Below are 18,741 nucleotides of genomic sequence, written 5' to 3' on the forward strand. Positions count from 1 at the left end.
GGAAGATTTGATGATAATGCAAAAAACATATGGAATTTAATGCAAATATTATATTACATAACACATTTTCCAAAATTACCACATTTTATTTTAAAACTGACTTAAGTGTCTCTAGATATAAAAGCTTGATTGTTATCATTTGGTGAGGTAATAAAAAAAAAGAAAGCCTTGGTGAGACATCTCACGATCGTATAACCTGACAACCGAACTATTTTTGATAAAATCTTGTTTTTTTACAAGTATTCTTTTTAGTGTCAACACTTTGAATGGTTGATGTCTTAAAGATAGAGATTTACGTCAATGGAGTAAAGTTGCATTTCTCAATGAGTCAATAATAAAAATATTCAATTGTGACTTTTATGTCTGTCGAGGGCTTGCAAGATAAAATTCCTAAGTGAATACATTATGATGTGGTGTCAATGAATGATACCATTTTTTGCTGCTTGATTTCTATTTTTGTATTGACCTATAATGAAAGGTTTATCAAACATTTCTGAAGCTATATAACGAAAGAAACCCACACGAATGTCCACACCCAGTTTAAGTTTTCTTCAGGGCGTTGCCATAGCTTTTAGCTAAAATTACTACATCTGAATAGTTTAGAGTAAAACCGAAGCTCATAATATTGTAATTTAAGGTGACTGTAGTTTTAACGATGTAAATAGTTATCAAAGGTACCAGGATTATAATTTAGTACGCCAGACGCGTGTTTAGTCTTTATAAGACTCATCGGTGACGCTCATATTATAATATTTATAAAGCCAAACAAGAACAAAATTAAAGAGCATTGAGGATCCAAAATTCCCAAAAAGTTGTGCCAAATTCGGCTGTGTTAGAAAATCCTTAGTTTTTGGGGAAAAAAAATTAAGAATACTTGTAAAAAAGTTTTGTAAACAGGAAATTTATAAAAACGACCACATTATTGATTTTCATGTCAACACCGAAGTGCTGACTACTGGGCTGGTGATGCCCTCGGGGACGAAACGTCCACCAGCAGTGGCATCGACATAAAACCTCGAAAGTCGACAAATCAAGGCAACAAATTAACAGTAACTGAGCATGAACTCCAAAAGGAGCGCGACCGTTTGCATCGACAGTATAAAAGTGGGGTGAAAGATAAAGAAGGATAGTCAAACTCATAAATAAAAAATAACTGACAATGCCATTGCTAAAATAAAATAATAGTACACAAGGCACAACATAGCATAAGCATAAGCATCAAATGTTGTCTCATGTGTTCTATTGTTTGTCTGTTTGTCTTCTTTCATTTTTAGCCAGGTGTTGTCAGTTTATTTTTGATTTATGAGTTTGACTGTCCCTCTGGTGTCTTTCGTCCCTCTTTTATGCATCACCTGCCATGCAAATTTGAACTCAGTAAATAAATGTGGAAATAATTCTCTCGGAGAAAGAGATTTACAAGAGACACAAAACCAGTGGCAATTAATTAAAGCAGGAATACCTTCCAAATAAATAATGACATAAATCAAATAAAACTATCTAAATAACTGCAGATACACAAATGTCTTAAAACAGTTCTCGAATTTTGTCTTCAAAGGAGGATGCAACCACTTATTTTTTTGGTAAATTGTCGGGTTATATACTTGGTAACAACTATTACACAACATTCTATCAATAAAAAATATTTTCAGATTGGAATCAAATTCAAGTTGTTTTCTTTGTCCCATTGAGGGTTTGGTTTTAAAGCCGACAGACTAAACGTCTATAGATTGACCTATTTCATTTATGAATCTCATTGGACTTGTATTACTCACAAATAATGAACAGTAGCAGTTATATAAAGCAAGACTTTATATATTTAAAAAAAATAAATCATTTCATTGTTGTGTTAAATGATTAAAAAAGTATCAGCGTTAGAAGCAGTGCTTTGTCGACTCCCTGGACCAGCTTTATATAACCGTAAAAAATCTTTAAAAAAATAATAATCTATAAAAATATTGCAAAATGAAACTTTTTTATAATCTCTCACCACCTTTTATCCCGATCAGATTCCTATAATAAAAGTATTAAAAAATATCGAACTCCAAGGTTATTTTAGAATAGAAGGCCATAAAACATGATAAACACAAACATTAGACTTCTCAACCAAATGAAAACCAGCTGCTTTTAAAGCTAGTTTTACCTTTAAAATTATATAAAAATTATTATTTTGGTTCCTTTATATTGAAAATTGATTGAGCAATTCTAACAGACATTAATGGTTAATGTGAGAATAATTGTGATCAACAACCAAAAACTGAGACGTACAACAAAACTGACTTGAAAAATAAAACATACATACCCCGCCATATTCTGTACGTGCATGTCCAAACTAAAGAGCCTGCAACTAAGTGGTTATCGTTTCTTGATGTATATCATATTTGAATTTCCATTCATTACTTTATTTAGATAAAATAGGCCGTTAGTTTTCTCGTTTGAATTGTTTTATATGTTATTTCTGAGCATTTTATAGCTGACTATGCGGTATGATGTTTGGTCAATGTTGAAGGCCGTTCCGTGACCTATAGTAGCTACCGTCTTTGATCACTGATGGAAATTTTCTTCATTATCAATCATACCACATCTTCTTATTCTACATATGCATATAAAGCTGACAAAGACGTGTACAAAAAATGGTTATTGTAGTAAATGTCAAGTTTGACAAAAAAGGAAACAAAAAAGTTTGTATAGTTGATAGTCCATTTAGCTTATTTATAGATAATACCGTACAAGGCACATGAAACATTATACAAGAAAGCAGTGCAGGAGAAATTCTTTACTCTACAATATTGATAAAATAAATGAAAAAATATTATTTAAGGAATATAATATCTAAATCATATCATCAGATTCAGGATGATTAATATTATGCAGCTAGAGCGTTTGAATACAAATAGTACAAAATATTATGATTATGATATCTTCCGCTGGTTAGAAAAATTCTCAAGCGAATAATGAAAGTGACAATTTACATGTTACTCTATAAATGAATATCGCGCAAAAAGGAAGCTTTGATTTATTTATATTTTAACAAATAGTTCTTTTATAAAGACATTTGTTAAGAGAGTAATTGATACTTAAAAACATTTGCTTGCACTCAACTAGTTATTATCTTTAACATTTCATTGTTGTTTTCTTTTAATATCTTTTTCCAAAAAAACTAAAGTAATGTCCATTAATAAGAATTAGATAATGTTAGAGTTATCTTCCTTTGGACATTTAGAACAGACGCAATTTGATGAACATTTTCTATGGTTTGGTAATTTTATTATTCTATGGTTATGGTCTTCTTTTTGTTTTATTGTTTATTTATCGAACCACAAGTTACAAGATATAAAATATAAATTACCTTGTAGCAATTTTATAGAATTTTTGTCTCTTAGCAAGTTTGATTGTCTCATTCACATTTCATTTTAATCGGTCTTTTATTCTCTTCTAAAAATATCACATTAAAACATACGTTTACAAGCATAAAACAAGAATTATCTAAAATCTACCAGAAATAAAACAAGAATTAATACCCTTATAATTCATATTTTACAAGTTGAGAAAAGGATAAATTGACCATTTTCTGTTGTGATCCTTTAAAGAAACAAATGACCATCTGTAAGTAAATGTGTTATTTTGGTTTCTTTTTTTCTATCATTCATCAATTTAACCATACATCAAAACTTACGAATAATCAAGTAAAGTCAATTTTTGGACTATTATCATGCATATCATATTCATTTTTTTTTAAATTATTATCAACAATTAAAGAATCATTGTAATGTGAAAATTTTGGTAGTTGAACAATTAAATTGATGGATTGATGTTTATTCTTAATATTTGTTTTACAAACTATTTATTTATATCATTATTTTCCTTTCAGATTATGCAATGGAATTTATTAATGGATTACGTGTTGTGGCAATAAAAAATGTGTGCAATTTAAAATGCAATTACAATTGTATTCATCCTGGAATAATATATTTTTTTCATACATTAAAACCACCATAAAATGGGATTTTACTGCAAATTCTATGCATCAATGTCAGAGGGAAACAGCGATAAGCATCCAGGTATGTTATAACACACATTTGCTTTGTGCATACTTTGACAAACCTATCAACATATATCTGGTAACTCTGAACGTACTCAACTGTTTCCATAGCAAGTGATTCAGAGAGGCGCAAGATATTACCAAAAAAGGGGGACATTCAAGATGTATATAGTTATCAAAGGTTAATGACGTCAATTTAAAAACTATCAAAGGACAATTAGTTAAAAAAAAACATAGAAAAACAAAAGACCGAGCCAACAAAAATAAGGGGTGATCTAAGGTGCTCCGAATGGGTTATTAGTTTTGCATATTAGAGTTGTTATTACACAGTTCGTTTCTATGTGTGTTGGCGGTTTTTTGTTGCACGTCGATGTGTCTGCTGTTCCTTTGTTTTCCTTTTATAGTTGTTGTGTTTCCCTTGGTTTCAGTATGTAACCGAGATTTGTTTTCTCTCAGTCTATTTATGATATTTGAACACCGGTATACAATGTTGGCTTTATTTACAGGCAGTTATAAGAATATTGTACAACAGACTACACAACACATAATGACTGACACCCTAAGACAGTCGCTAGTCATTATTTGTATTATTTCTTTACGACATTGAAAAGATTATTTATATTTTAAGCTAAAATATATTCATAACAAAAATCATCGTCAGCATTAGGTTTTTTATTTTAAGTTTGCCTGAAAGTAATTTTGATATACCGGATCATTACTTCTTTTTAATATATATTGGACATTCCTGAGTAAATATTACTTCTTAATATTGCACATGAAATCCGTTTGCTTCATGTCAACACTTTTGTTTTAAATTCTATTAAACTTTTGGTATATATTTTAATTGAAAAAGGGTGTGACGTGTTAAAAGTATAAAAATTACAACGGAATATTAGTTGAGAAAAATACTAGACATATTGTGTTCCCAAAAGCGCTTTATTTGGATTTAACTTTGTCAGGAACTCTCAAACATAATATTTTAAAAGTCAAGGGTGTTTTAATACCTGCACACTTAAGGAGCTATATCATCAACAGAGACCTTTGTCTGAAAGTTAATGTTGAGAATTAGTATTTCAATCAAAATTTAATGGTTACGCGTGACACTGATTCCTGTCAAAACTATCCGTTAATAAAAAACAGAATATTTGATAGCCAAAAATAAAAACCCAACACATTGCAACAGTCCTAAAACGATAAACAATGTTACAGGTCCCTTTTATTTGTTATTGTTTTGTTCTTGCTCATATTTCAGTTTTCAAAATTAGTTGCATGGTACATTGTATTAAATGGTTAAAAAAAATAAAATAAAGAGCATATATGTAAGTTCATGGTTCAAAACTTATGTTATGAAAATTTCAAATGATAAAATTGAATATTTATTTGTATCGAAATTTAGCATTGGTATATTTATGTTCTAACAATTACTTGAACGGCACATTTGTTAAAAATAAAGCCTGCCATTTACTTATTAGAACCAAACTGGAATGCACTTAAGATGATTGCTAATATCCGACATATGAATATTAGTTATACTTCAAATATTGTCACAATTAAAACAATGTTTCAATAACACGTAAACGTTATTCATTTGATAGTTATACTGCTAATTGCAATATTTCTTAAGTATATATTTACATCCAACGATAAATTCAAACAAAATGACAACATATTGCTTTTGATATACATAATATTTTTTTATTGTTGTTAGATATTTGCATTTTGGATGATTTATGAACAATATCTGATTCAACAGGGTGGCCACTATATATACACATTTTAAGCTAATCAGGCGAGCAGTCTGGGAAAATAAAAACTTAAGTAACGATGTCACACACATAGTCAAAACATTTTATCTCAATTCCCCAAAGCAAAAATCTTGGGGAGTCTTGTACTAGAAAGCTTGTGGTAAAGAACTACTAACTATTTTACGATCCGTAATGGCAAAGTTGGTCATAAAAGCGCCATCAAATATAAGATTTTTATCTTTAATTCTGATGCGTCTTACTGTGTGAATGAATGGCTTTCATCTAGGTGGGTTGGGGGTATTAGTCGTATCAAAGTTCCACTGATAGTATTCTTTTAGCGCGGTAACAGATAAAATCATTTCAATATACCTAAAGACAAATGTAATTAACTGTTTAGATCTTTCTAATTATGACAAAACATATTTCTACTTGTTCCTTATTGTTAAGATTTGTTTTAATAGAATTTCTACGTGTAAAATATGACTGGCATTAATACAATGTTTTTATCTACTTACCAGTTTGTGAATTAGTAAAACCAAAGTCAAATATATACCGAATTTTCTGCATACAAGGCAATTTATTTCTTGATTAAACACTTAAAGTAGGTTTTAAACCAAATGTTGGAGTCGAAAATACATTTGAACACATTCAAAAGTCTCAAAAAATTAAAATAACCATAAGGCAAATAATGTCAGAATTATGCTTAGTGTGTAAATGTACAAATTATATCAACTACAAGTAAAGTCAAATACATGTACATTGACATACTAGTTTCGTCTGAGACTTATAGAGCTAACGAATCGTGGGAGGAGAGGTAGAGATATGAGACTATCTTGACATATAAACTCATTCAAAATAATGTTACTTGTTCAGTTTTATTTCATCATATCATTTTTCTTTGAATATCTTACATGATCAATACGAAAATAGCTTCAATTTGCTTTTGTAAACCTTTTTTTTTGTCTAATTCAAAACCAATGTTCTTCGGATCGATGTTCCAATTTGACTTTTGATTTTTTTTTAAATATTTTGAACTATCATCGTTGGAAATATAGATGGAAATAGAAAACTTACACTATTCAATAAGGACAAAAATGGCAATTAAAATACCAACTCGAATAAACAAGAGAAATTTTTATAATATTATCTCGTATAAATGGGAACAAACGAAATGCACACTGACTACTGGATTAATTAGATATGAATGAAAAAAAACATATCATCCAAGATACCAGTCTGTTCATCTAGAACACGCACCAGAGGCTAGTTTCGACTATATAAAGGTTCATCAGATTCAGACACGAGTCTTTTTATTTAGTACAAAAGAAACTATTTTCGTTTGCAAAAGACTCATTAGATTCAGACACCAGATTTTTTATTCAGTAGACCAGAAACAAGTTTCGTCTACAAAAGACTCATTAGATTCAGGTACCAGTCTTTTCATTTAATACACTAAAACTCGTTTCGTCTACATTCAGAAAGGCTGTGTAAAATATATCTGAGGTCAGGACAAGGGTAAACAAAAACCTGTGTGCTTCAAATTGTTCATAATTAATAATTATTTCAATTGATAGTAAATTTTCCGAAGATTGACGTATCAAAGATATTTCATGCGTCAACTTATGAATGTTCAGAATTAAGTCAGTGCTCCTCTTTAAATCAACCATCAACCCAGTCTATCTTGAGGTAGCCATCTTATATTTTGTTTATATATTATTATTTGGTTTGATTTTTTTTTAGTTTTATTGATTTTGAAAGACTATAACGAAACAGACAATTTATCTATATATATGTTCATTATATTTTGCAACCAAAGAAAATTTTAAAAAACTAAAAGAATATGAAGACTTCAAAATAATAATAAAAAAAACTGTGATTCGCCCAGGGCCAATCGTTGTTCATTAAACTTGTAAAAGTTCACTAGAGAAAAGCAAAGTTGCATACATGTTTCTACACATTTTAATATATTTGATGCGTTTCCCTCAGTTTTAGTTTGTAACCCGGATTTGTTTTTTCTCTCAATCGATTTATGTGAGTTTTGAACAACGGTATACTACTGTTGCCTTATTTATTTTGCTCAAATGTTCCTCCAGTTTTCTTGTTGATTTCTTGAAAATTTAGATCATTATTATCGATTTAAAACGGTATTATGGATACAAATTAAACATGGAAAATGACAATGAAGATTTAAATAAAACAATTAAAGAATTAATTTACCAAAGGATTTATTTGAGATAATGATATATTCTATAACCTTATATAAACTCTAAATGTATTATTTTCTTTGTAATATACCAAATTTAAAATTGAGAATGGAAATGGGGAATGTGTCAAAGAGACAACAACCCGACCAAATAAAAAACAACAGCAGAGGGTCACCAACAGGTCTTCAATGTAGCGAGAAATTCCCGCATTATCTTCATACAAGCTATCTTCTATCAAATTATTTAAATATTTATCATTTTGTTTATTTTCCGTTAAAATATTTGTGTGTTACTTATATAAACCTACTACCAAATACAATTACTTGCGCAAAAAAACAGCATCAAAGCACAGTGAAGTTTATGGTTTAAACATAAAATAGAAAATAATATGATTTAATCTTAAATTTATTGAAATTCTTTTGTCTTTATACAAATTGAACGTAAAATTGGCAGGTTTAGGATGACGAAGTTCTTTTACGAATAGTATGCAATAAATTAATAAATTTTATAAATGTTTTTAAGCACAACTGAATATAGAATTCCTTTTTTTATTATTATTTTCAAATGATAAACACATTATTCTACTTTGTAGCGAGCAGTTGTATTTTTATTTCTGAAAAAAACTTTTTCCAATTATGATAATAAAACAATGAAGTGTGCGCGTCCGAACCAATTTTCTGGTTTTAAATTCAACATGAAAGTTCAAAGACATCGGTGTTAAACCGGAACATGCAAAGAGGCTTATGACTAAAAAGGACTTAAAAATAATAGTCAATTCATCTAAGAATTGAAACATTAGTTTCATAATAATTTATAAATTTATCAACGGAGGTCCTTTCAAAACGAACCTTTTTTATCATTCAATTTGTATTTAAAAACACCATGTCATATTTATTTGATCAACATTCTTAAGAAAATATTAAAATGTAAATTAGTAAAAATTGTAAACCCAATATACATGAATATTTCGCTATACAACATAAAAATGTTACGAATCCTAGATTTTAATTTACATACAAATTACAGATATATTTAATTCTTCAATTTCACTTCTCTAATTTATTATTTATACTTTCTGTTTGTATTTTAAATAATTTTATTATCACTTTATTGATTAAGAATACGTGTTGCATAATAGTAATCAATACCTCTAAAGAAGAATTAATTGTTCACTTTAAATTTATTTGTTAAAAATCACACCTCTAATCAAAATATTCATTACATTTCCCCTTAAGAGAAATTATTTTTATTTTTGTCTCCTTAAACACGTTTCACAGCTCAAAACTTTTCAGAAATAATCTTTTATTTTTCAGATAGTTAAACAATTGCACAACCATACATGCTATTTTTATGAGGCATTTGATTTTCAAATGCATCTTTAAACAAACTATCCTTAAAAAGTTAAAAACTACATTATACAAATAAAACAATTACATACATATCGCAAATCAAATTTATTCTTTTATAGTGTGTTAATTTACGTCTTTTGATTGAGTTGAGCCTGCCAATTGATATTTTATCGTGTGTTTTTTTCTATGTTGTGATGTTATACTATTGGTTCAGAAAAAGGGAGAAGGTTTGGTACCATTAAAACGTTTAATCCCTCTGCAAATGTTTGCACCTGTCCTAAGTCAGGAATCTGATGTACAGTAGTTGTCGTTTGTTTATGTAATTTATATGTGTTTCTCGTTTCTCGTTTTTTTATATAGATTAGACCGTTGGTTTTCCCGTTTGAATGGTTTTACATTAGTAATTTTGGGGCCCTTTATAGCTTGTTGTTCGGTGTGAGCCAAGGCTCCGTGTTGAAAGCCGTACATTGACCTATAATGATTTACTTTTATAAATTGTTATTTGGATGGAGAGTTGTCTCATTGGCACTCACCCCACATCTTCCTATATCTATGAATAAAATTATTCTTTAATTGTGGAAATTGCAAGGCAAACATTTCCAAAAACCCTATAATTTTTATCTGATCAAGAAAACAATTGTTTGATTGTTATTATAATTGTTTTGTTTTGATTTTTTGTTTCCTTGGTTTTTTTTTTTTTGTAAATGTCGGTTTATTTCAGTTATTTTTTTTATTTTTTTGTAGTGTCTAATTTTTTTTTTCATATGCATTTTTAATCTAATTATCATTTGATTTCATAACGATGTTCTTTTATCAGAATTTGTGTTAGTAAAACTGCTCGTCTTGAAAACCAAAAAAAATTAATGTGATAATGTTTTACTCATAACGTAATGTTATTGTACCTTCGAAATCAGACATACATTTCTAATGAGAGTAAGTCTCCAACACAATAATTGTTATCCATTCTGTGTTTGAGCTTTTGATATTGCCTTTTGCTTAATGACTTTGACTTAGAATTGTCCTAGAGTTCGGTCGTTTTGTTATTTTCCTTTATGCTTTCCATAAGCTATGTTTATCTGGAAGACCCAAGACGTGAGATGGAAATCAAAATGTACAAAAAATACATGATAAGAGGTATAACCAATATTGTGTCTTAAAGATTTGCTGAATGATGTAAAATGGCAATTTGGTCGTTGGTCCTTAGACCAAAATAAAATCGAGTGTTTTAAAAGACGATTGATTGCCTTCAAATGTTCACATTTCATAAAAAAAAAATCACACTTAACAAGAAAGATAAAACCGGTTTGTTTTAATAGTCAATGTTTCCTTCCATTGATGTGATGTCAGTTTTTTAACTGGATTTTGTAGAATAAAAGACTATATATATATATATATACATATAAGTTTCAATACACATACAGATAAGTTTTATAGATCTAAAAAAAAACATTGTATAAGGGCAACAGTAGCATACCGCTGTTCGAAATTCATAAATTGATTGAGAAAAAACAAATCGGGTTACATACTAAAACTGAGGGAACACATGAAATATAAGAGAAAAACGACAAATGATTAATGACATTTTGGATTTTTTACTTTTCTTTTGTAAATTGTTTGAAGAAATTATGTGGTAGGTTTGTTTATTATTTCGGAATGCTATGCATATATTTCTTTTTTTATGAAGTGAATTCTGTTAAAAACTAAGCTTATATTTTATTACTTATAATTAGATTTCTGATTTTTGGCCCAGTTTTCAAGTTGGTCCAATAAATGGTCCAAATAAAACAGTCTTTGATTTAAAAATGAATTGAATATATCTATGGTTCTTTGAAATGCTGAATCTAAACCTGTATTTATTTTTATTATTAATTAGATAATACCAAATTGAGGTACCAAGGGGTCTTAATCATTTTTTTTAATTTCATCGAAAATTGAGTTCTTACTTGAAACATATATAACATCATATCTAATTTTAGAGAACTATTTGTATATCATCTATTCAGTTTGAGTTATTTCCCTTTGACCAGAAAATTAATACGTATATGAATAAAATCAAACTTTGTTTCATTTCAACAAAATTTAGATATATATAGGTAGATATAGGAAGATGTGGTATGAGTGCCAATGAGACAACTCTCCATCCATGTAACAATTTATAAAAGTAAACCATTATAGGTCAAGGTACGGCCAAAACGGAGCCTTGACTCACACCGAACAGCAAGCTATAATAGGCACACAAATTACTGGTGTAAAACCATTCAAACGGGAATACCAACGGTCTAATCTATATATAAACAAGAAACGAGAAACACGTGTTAACTACATATTAAACATACGACAACTAAGGTTCTTTCAAATGCTGAATCTTAACCTGTATTTAGATGTTGGATTTTTGGGCCCAGTTTTCAAGTTGTTCCAAACCAGGGTCGAAAATTGAACATGGTTTGATTTCAGCAAACATTGAATTCATGGGGTTCTTTGAAATGTGTTATCTTACAAACAACACGACGGGTGCCACATGTGGAGCAGTATCTGCTTACCCTTCCGGAGCACCTGCGATCACCCTTAGTTTTTGGTGGGGTTCGTGTTGTTTATTCTTTAGTTTTCTATGTTGTGTCATATGTACTATTGTTTGTCTGTTTGTCCTTTTCATTTTTAGCCATGGCGTTGTCAGTTTATTTTCGATTCATGAGTTTGTCCCTCTGGTATCTTTCGTCCCTCTTTTTCAAAGTGTTAAGATATTTTTGATTTTGGGTTCCTTAATGAAATTGGTTCACATTGAAGTCCAAAGAGTCGTTATTAAACTTTTGTTTACTTTCATAAGAAAAAATGAATTCTTGGGGTTCTTTGGTTTGCTGATTCTAACAGTGTACAAAGATTTTGGACCATAATAGGTAATGTTCAATTTCAGTCTCTGACCACATTCATTTTGCATCACAAACCTTAGCTGTGTCAAATATTAAATCACAATCCAACTTCAATGCTGTTTTAAGCTTAAATGTAGTGTCAATACTTGTTCAATTGTGCAGTAAATCTGGTTTGCTGTTACTTTGACAGCCTCTTGTTTATAATTGTCTTCACTTCCTTCATTTGAAACAAAACCAATACCTCCCTGATTTAAAAAATCATATACACTTTGAATATAATGGTTGTTTATTGAAATTTGTAAAAGCAATTTTAAGTGACAATAAAAAAAAGTAACTGAAAGAAAGGAGAAACTTTTTTTAAAACTACTGAATCTGCTGTGGGACGTTTCGTCCTCGTTGATAACAACAACCTAGTAGAGCTTTTGATTTTGGCATTTGATTACGGATTTCCCGTTTTGATATTTCCACGGAGTTCAGTATTTTTGTGAATTTACTTTTTCTTGAAACGGTACGTCTATGATGCTTTGAAATATGATATAATTGTTGCGGTCATTTTCAATAAATTGGTTGGTATACAATATAAAAATCACTCGAAAACTAAGGTATTTCTTTCCACAAATAACATATCAATTACCAGATTTGATACAATTTTCTCATTTATGTTCACATATATGGATTAAACATAACGTTCCTCGTAGTTAGTAAATGACTGTGTATGCAAACATCCTGCGATTATGCGAGGACGAACGGATCTAACCTTACAAGGGTAGTTGTGAGTACAAACTACATCTATGACGATTCTTAACAATAGATTATCATTTCAAACTGTAATCTCAATTTATTGACACTCAAAGATTGCTTCGTAAATAAGTACAAGCAACGTGTTGAGCCGTTTGATGTGTTTCAGCTTTCGATATTGCCATTTGATTAGGGACTTTCCGTTTTGAATTTTTCTCGGAGTTTAGTTTATTTGTGATTTTACTTTACACAAAAAATTAATGACGTCGAAGTGAAGTCAAACATCAATCCATGACTTATATTTATATTATTCTTTTCATATTCATACTAGTCAGGTACCAGTCATCGTTAGGAGTTCTTTGATGTTTGTACATTAACTCTGTAATGAAAATGCAGTATAAATAAGAATAAAACCGATGTTTAGATTTGATCCTTAAATAGACCACTTTTGAGTGCATCCTTCACCGGGGAAAACTCGTCAATTATGCACGCCTTTATGACGTCATTTACAAGATAAAGGGAATCGCCTGTATCCCTGCACTATAACCGTTCATCAAGCGTCTTAGTGATCGTCATTGTGCAGGATAAACTAGGAATCAAGTTTGTTATGCAAGTACTTAATCACAATCTCCTAATGACAGCAGTGCTGATTGTCAATTATGAGTATTTAATTTGCCGAATAATTTGTGCAATATAGCATTATAGTTTTCCAACCACTTGCTCATCATTGGAACGGAAGTGACGATACCCCTTATCGCACAAATGATGTACAATAAAACCAGAGTTTTTGACGGAAATGCATCGAACTCGAAAGTTGTCTATTTACTTATTACTTAAAACAGATCACTATTACGAGTGTTTTTTCTTCTTTTCTTGAGATATACCGTCAATTCTTCTAACGCATCAACATATTTACGAACAGACAACCTTCAATTTCTTGACTTTGAACGAAAAAAAATAATACACGCCATTATTTATATAGATAGTATGATGCCATTTAACGCATTAAATTCGAAACGATTCCATATATTTTGACCGTCAATTTCTTGTCAAGTTCTAGTCAACGATTTTTTATTGAGATTAAACTACAGTTGTAATTATCGGTAAATATTTTGATATTCTAAAATATATATGACTGTGCCTTTGCCTCAGTTTTAGTTTGCTACCCCGATTTGGTTTTTTGTCCATGGATTTATGAGTTTTGAACAGCGGTATACTACTGTTGCCTTTATTTGCCCTTTCACGTCTATTTTAGGTTTTTAAACATTTGGATACCAACGCGTCTGATGACAATACAAACCCTTCTTAAATACTATTACTTAAACACTTAAACAAGTTACATACCATGTGTACTTGTTGTTTAATATAACATTGAATAGAAATTGTAAAAAATTGGCCTTTTCCATTCCAGCTTAGAGGCAGGGTTTCTTCGAAACGAAATTTTCAGGGTTTAATATGTAAACTGACAATGCAATGAAGAAAACGGAATCCAGAAGAAAAGACAACAAGTCCACAAAAACTAAAAAGATGACTTTGCAACGTGATAATTAATTTATTGTGAATGTCTATTTCTTTTTAATTCACTCATATGTGACCTGTTTATATAGAAGAGACGGATAACTTCAAACTTTGTTTGTATTTGTATGTATAAAATCTCTATTGCTGATTACTATAAAATTTTGTGAAATTGTGACTATTTTGGCTGAAAATGTGTCTTGCTGAAAGACAAGTTAGGATTTCTTATTCTATTGAGTAGTAAACGGATGTTAAACAAAACCGTTTTATTTGAACAAGATACAAGTCATAATCATGTTATGTTATACCATCCATATTTAAGTTATTCCTTGCCTTTTTTACATGAATCGATTATGGAATGTCTTAACCGCAAGATTCATGACTACCTCTGGGTTAATTAGAGGGCAATGGTCTCATCACTTTAGAATTAATAACATGACACTTTTCTTCAAACATGTCATGACTGAAATATTGTTCAGGTCAGATAATTTTATACCAGTAAGAGACTTAGATAGCTATAACACCAGGTTTAATCCACCATTTTAAACATAAGAGAACGCATGTTCAAAATTAGTAATATGACAGTTGTTGTCCATTCGTTTGATGTGTTTGAAATTTTGATTTTGCCATTTGATTAGGGACTTTCTGTTATGAATTTTCCTCGGAGTTCAGTATTTTTGTGATTTTACTTTTTAGATCTTGTTTCAAACTTGCTTTTTCGAAATCAGATGCGTACAGACGAAACTTTGATTTAAACTGTACATTTGGTTACTCAAGTTTACATATGTAAGTAGTAAACCTAATGCGAAATCAGAACGAATTAGTTCAGTGGACCATATCAAAATAAAAGTAGACATTTATAATTGAATTATATGAGGAATTTAAAGTGTTCATATGGAGTTCAGTGGACCATTAATGTGTGGTTTTTAGATCATTGTAACAACGTAAATGGTGTGAATAAGAATTCTGCTTTTTAAACCTCCATGGAATTGAGTGGGTTTTGTTTTTGCGAGTATATAATTTGTACTTTTTAAGATAACTTGCTGGTTTTGTAGAGTTATCTTTCTTTGTACACACTAACATATTACAATTTCACAAATGAATATTAGATGATATGAATAAGATGAAATTCGGGTGAAATATATATATCTTCTTTGAATATTTAAGATTCCATGTAATTTTTACAAACATTTAGTATTCCACTGATTAAGTATTAATCTTTAAGGCAGTAAAGACCTGTCTTATAAACAACATGCGTTTCGCAATTAAAAAGGGACTATTTACAAGAGCAACGGACGCTGCACGATTCCTTGTATCATATTTCGAATCAAAATTAGGAACACCCAACTTTTTCACGGCCTCACACCTTGATCTTAAGGTTTTAAAACGTAAGGTAGAATTTTAAATAAATCAAATCGCAATAAAAGTTACAGTTGTATGTTATTAAACTAACATAACAACGAATAAATATAGTAAAAAGACTAACTTAAACTTTAAATTTTGTTTGTAGTTTTTGATACCCAGGTGTCTGTATTATATTCCAAAGGATAGTTTAGGTACTTTACATCAAATGTGAATATTATTTAAGATCAAGGCAAATTTAACAAAATAGTTATGTTTCAACTTGCATTTATAAAAATAGAAAGATTAAAATAATTTTTATTAATGCGTTGAATTAAATGCAATATATACCGAAGCGGAAAGTTATCTGCATATTTCACGCTCAAGAATGTTATTTGAAAATAGTTTCACCGTCCAATACCATATTCAGCAATATTTAGAATTTAAAAAAAAAGGATTTTCTCATTAAAAACTAAAACTTTGGTAAATATTATTGAATAATGTATATGCTACAAATTCCATTATAAAGGATTAATCGGGGGAACTGTTGAGTTATAGATATCGTCCACAAGAGGTATGCCAACTTTACAAGTAATTGTTTCACCCAAGAACGAGCTTGAAACTTCTCTACTCTTTTTATGTAAAGTATAGGACGTTAAGCAAGTGCAAAAATCCATCATGCTATCAAATTTTGATGCACAAAAATATAAAGTTTCACTAATTTTAATAATTCCAGTATATTAATAGGTTACACGACTTTTAAAAAATGACCTGGAAGGGAAATAAATAGAGAAACATTGGTCCCTTCGTTTCTCTCTTAAAAGAATGAATATTGCGACTACCTTTTTTGTCTAATTTTCCAATCATTGTAAAAATACTGGTTGGTGAAAGTAAGGATTTTTTTTATAGAGCATCTTATTTGTCCGTTCCAACACTAAGTCCAAAGAACTTGTGTTGAAAAAAACGGTCAGGAGTTGTATAACAGGTTCTTAAATATTAACAGAAGAAGAAACCTTCATTTTTATCCGTTTTGTAAACCTTGCAGTTTTAATTGATGATAAATCGTCATTGACAATATTTCTTCTATTGATTTCCTCATCAAGTTCATCATGGACAAAATTTCTCCGATTGATTTCTTCATCAAGCTCATCATTGACAATATTTCTCCGATTGATTTCCTCGTCAAGATCATCATTGACAATGTTTCTCCCATTGATTTTCTCATCAAGCTCATCATTGACAATATTTCCCCGATTGATTTCATAATCAAGCTCATCATTGACAATATTTCTCCGATTGATTTCATAATCAAGCTCATCACTGACAATATTTCTCCGATTGATTTCCTCATCAAGCTTAACATTGACGATAATTCTCCGATTGGTTTGATAATCAAGTTCATCACTGACAATATTTCTCCGATTGATTTCATAATCAAGCTCATCACTGACAATATTTCTCCAATTGATTTCATAATCAAACTCATCACTGACGATATTTCTGCGATTGATTTCATAATCAAGCTCATCACTGACAATATTTCTCCTATTGATTTCGTCATCAAGCTCATCATTGACGATATTTCTCCGATTGATTTCATAATCAAGTTCATCACTGACAATATTTCTCCGATTGATTTCATAATCAAGCACATCACTGACAATATTTCTCCGATTGATTTCATAATCAAGCTCATCACTGACGATATTTCTCCGATTGATTTCATAATCAAGCTTATCACTGACAATATTTCTCCGATTGATTTCGTCATAAACCTCGTCATTTACAATATTTCTTCGATTGATTTCCTCATCCAGCTCATCATTCGCTATAAATCTCCGATTGTTTTCCTCATCAAGCTCATTACTTACAAAATTTTTCACCGATTGATTTTCTCATCAAGTTTTTCCTCGACAATATTGCTCCAATTGATATCATCATCAAGTTCATCATTGATAATATTTCTCCGATTGATTTCATCAAGCTAATCCTTGACAATATTGCTCCGATTGATTTCATCAAGTTCATCATTGATAATATTTCTCCGATTGATTTCATCAAGTTCATCATTGATATTATTTCTCCGATTGATTTCATCAAGAAGTTCATCATTGATAATATTTCTCCGATTGATTTCATCAAGTTCATCCTTGATAATATTTCTCCGATTGATTTCATCAAGCTAATCCTTGACAATATTGCTCCGATTGATTTCATCAAGTTCATCATTGATAATATTTCTCCGATTGATTTCATCAAGTTCATCATTGACAATATTTCTCCGATTGATTTCATCAAGTTCATCATTGACAATATTTCTCCGATTGATTTCATCAAGTTCATCATTGACGATATTTCTCCGATTGATTTCATCAAGTTCATCATTGATAATATTTCTCCGATTGATTTCATCAAGTTCATCATTGACGATATTTCTCCGATTGATTTCATCAAGTTCATCCTTGATAATATTTCTCCGAATGATTTCATCAAGTTCATCATTGATAATATTTCTCCGATTGATTTCATCAAGTTCATCCTTGATAATATTTCTCCGATTGATTTCATCAAGCTAATCCTTGACAATATTGCTCCGATTAATATCATCATCAAGAAGGAGTGAAAGATGCCAGAGGGACATTCAAACTTATAGATCGAAAATATACGCCATGGATAAAAAAAAATATAAAGAAAATCAGACAAATCATAGTACACAAGACATAACATAGAAAACCAAAAACACTGGGGGTGATCTCAGGTGTTCCAGAGGGGTACGCAGATCCTGCTCAACATGTGGCACACGTCGTGTTGCTCATGTTGTTACAAACCCGGTAAATAGTCTGATTCAGTAGGTAAAATTCGTGAAAAAGGAATTTCAATCTCATCATCGACAATATTCCTCCGATTGAGATATATTTACTGTGTCTCATTGCTATTAATCTA

The sequence above is a fragment of the Mytilus galloprovincialis genome, chromosome 2 (assembly GCF_965363235.1).
Source record: "Mytilus galloprovincialis chromosome 2, xbMytGall1.hap1.1, whole genome shotgun sequence".
NCBI classification, from domain to species: domain Eukaryota; kingdom Metazoa; phylum Mollusca; class Bivalvia; order Mytilida; family Mytilidae; genus Mytilus; species Mytilus galloprovincialis.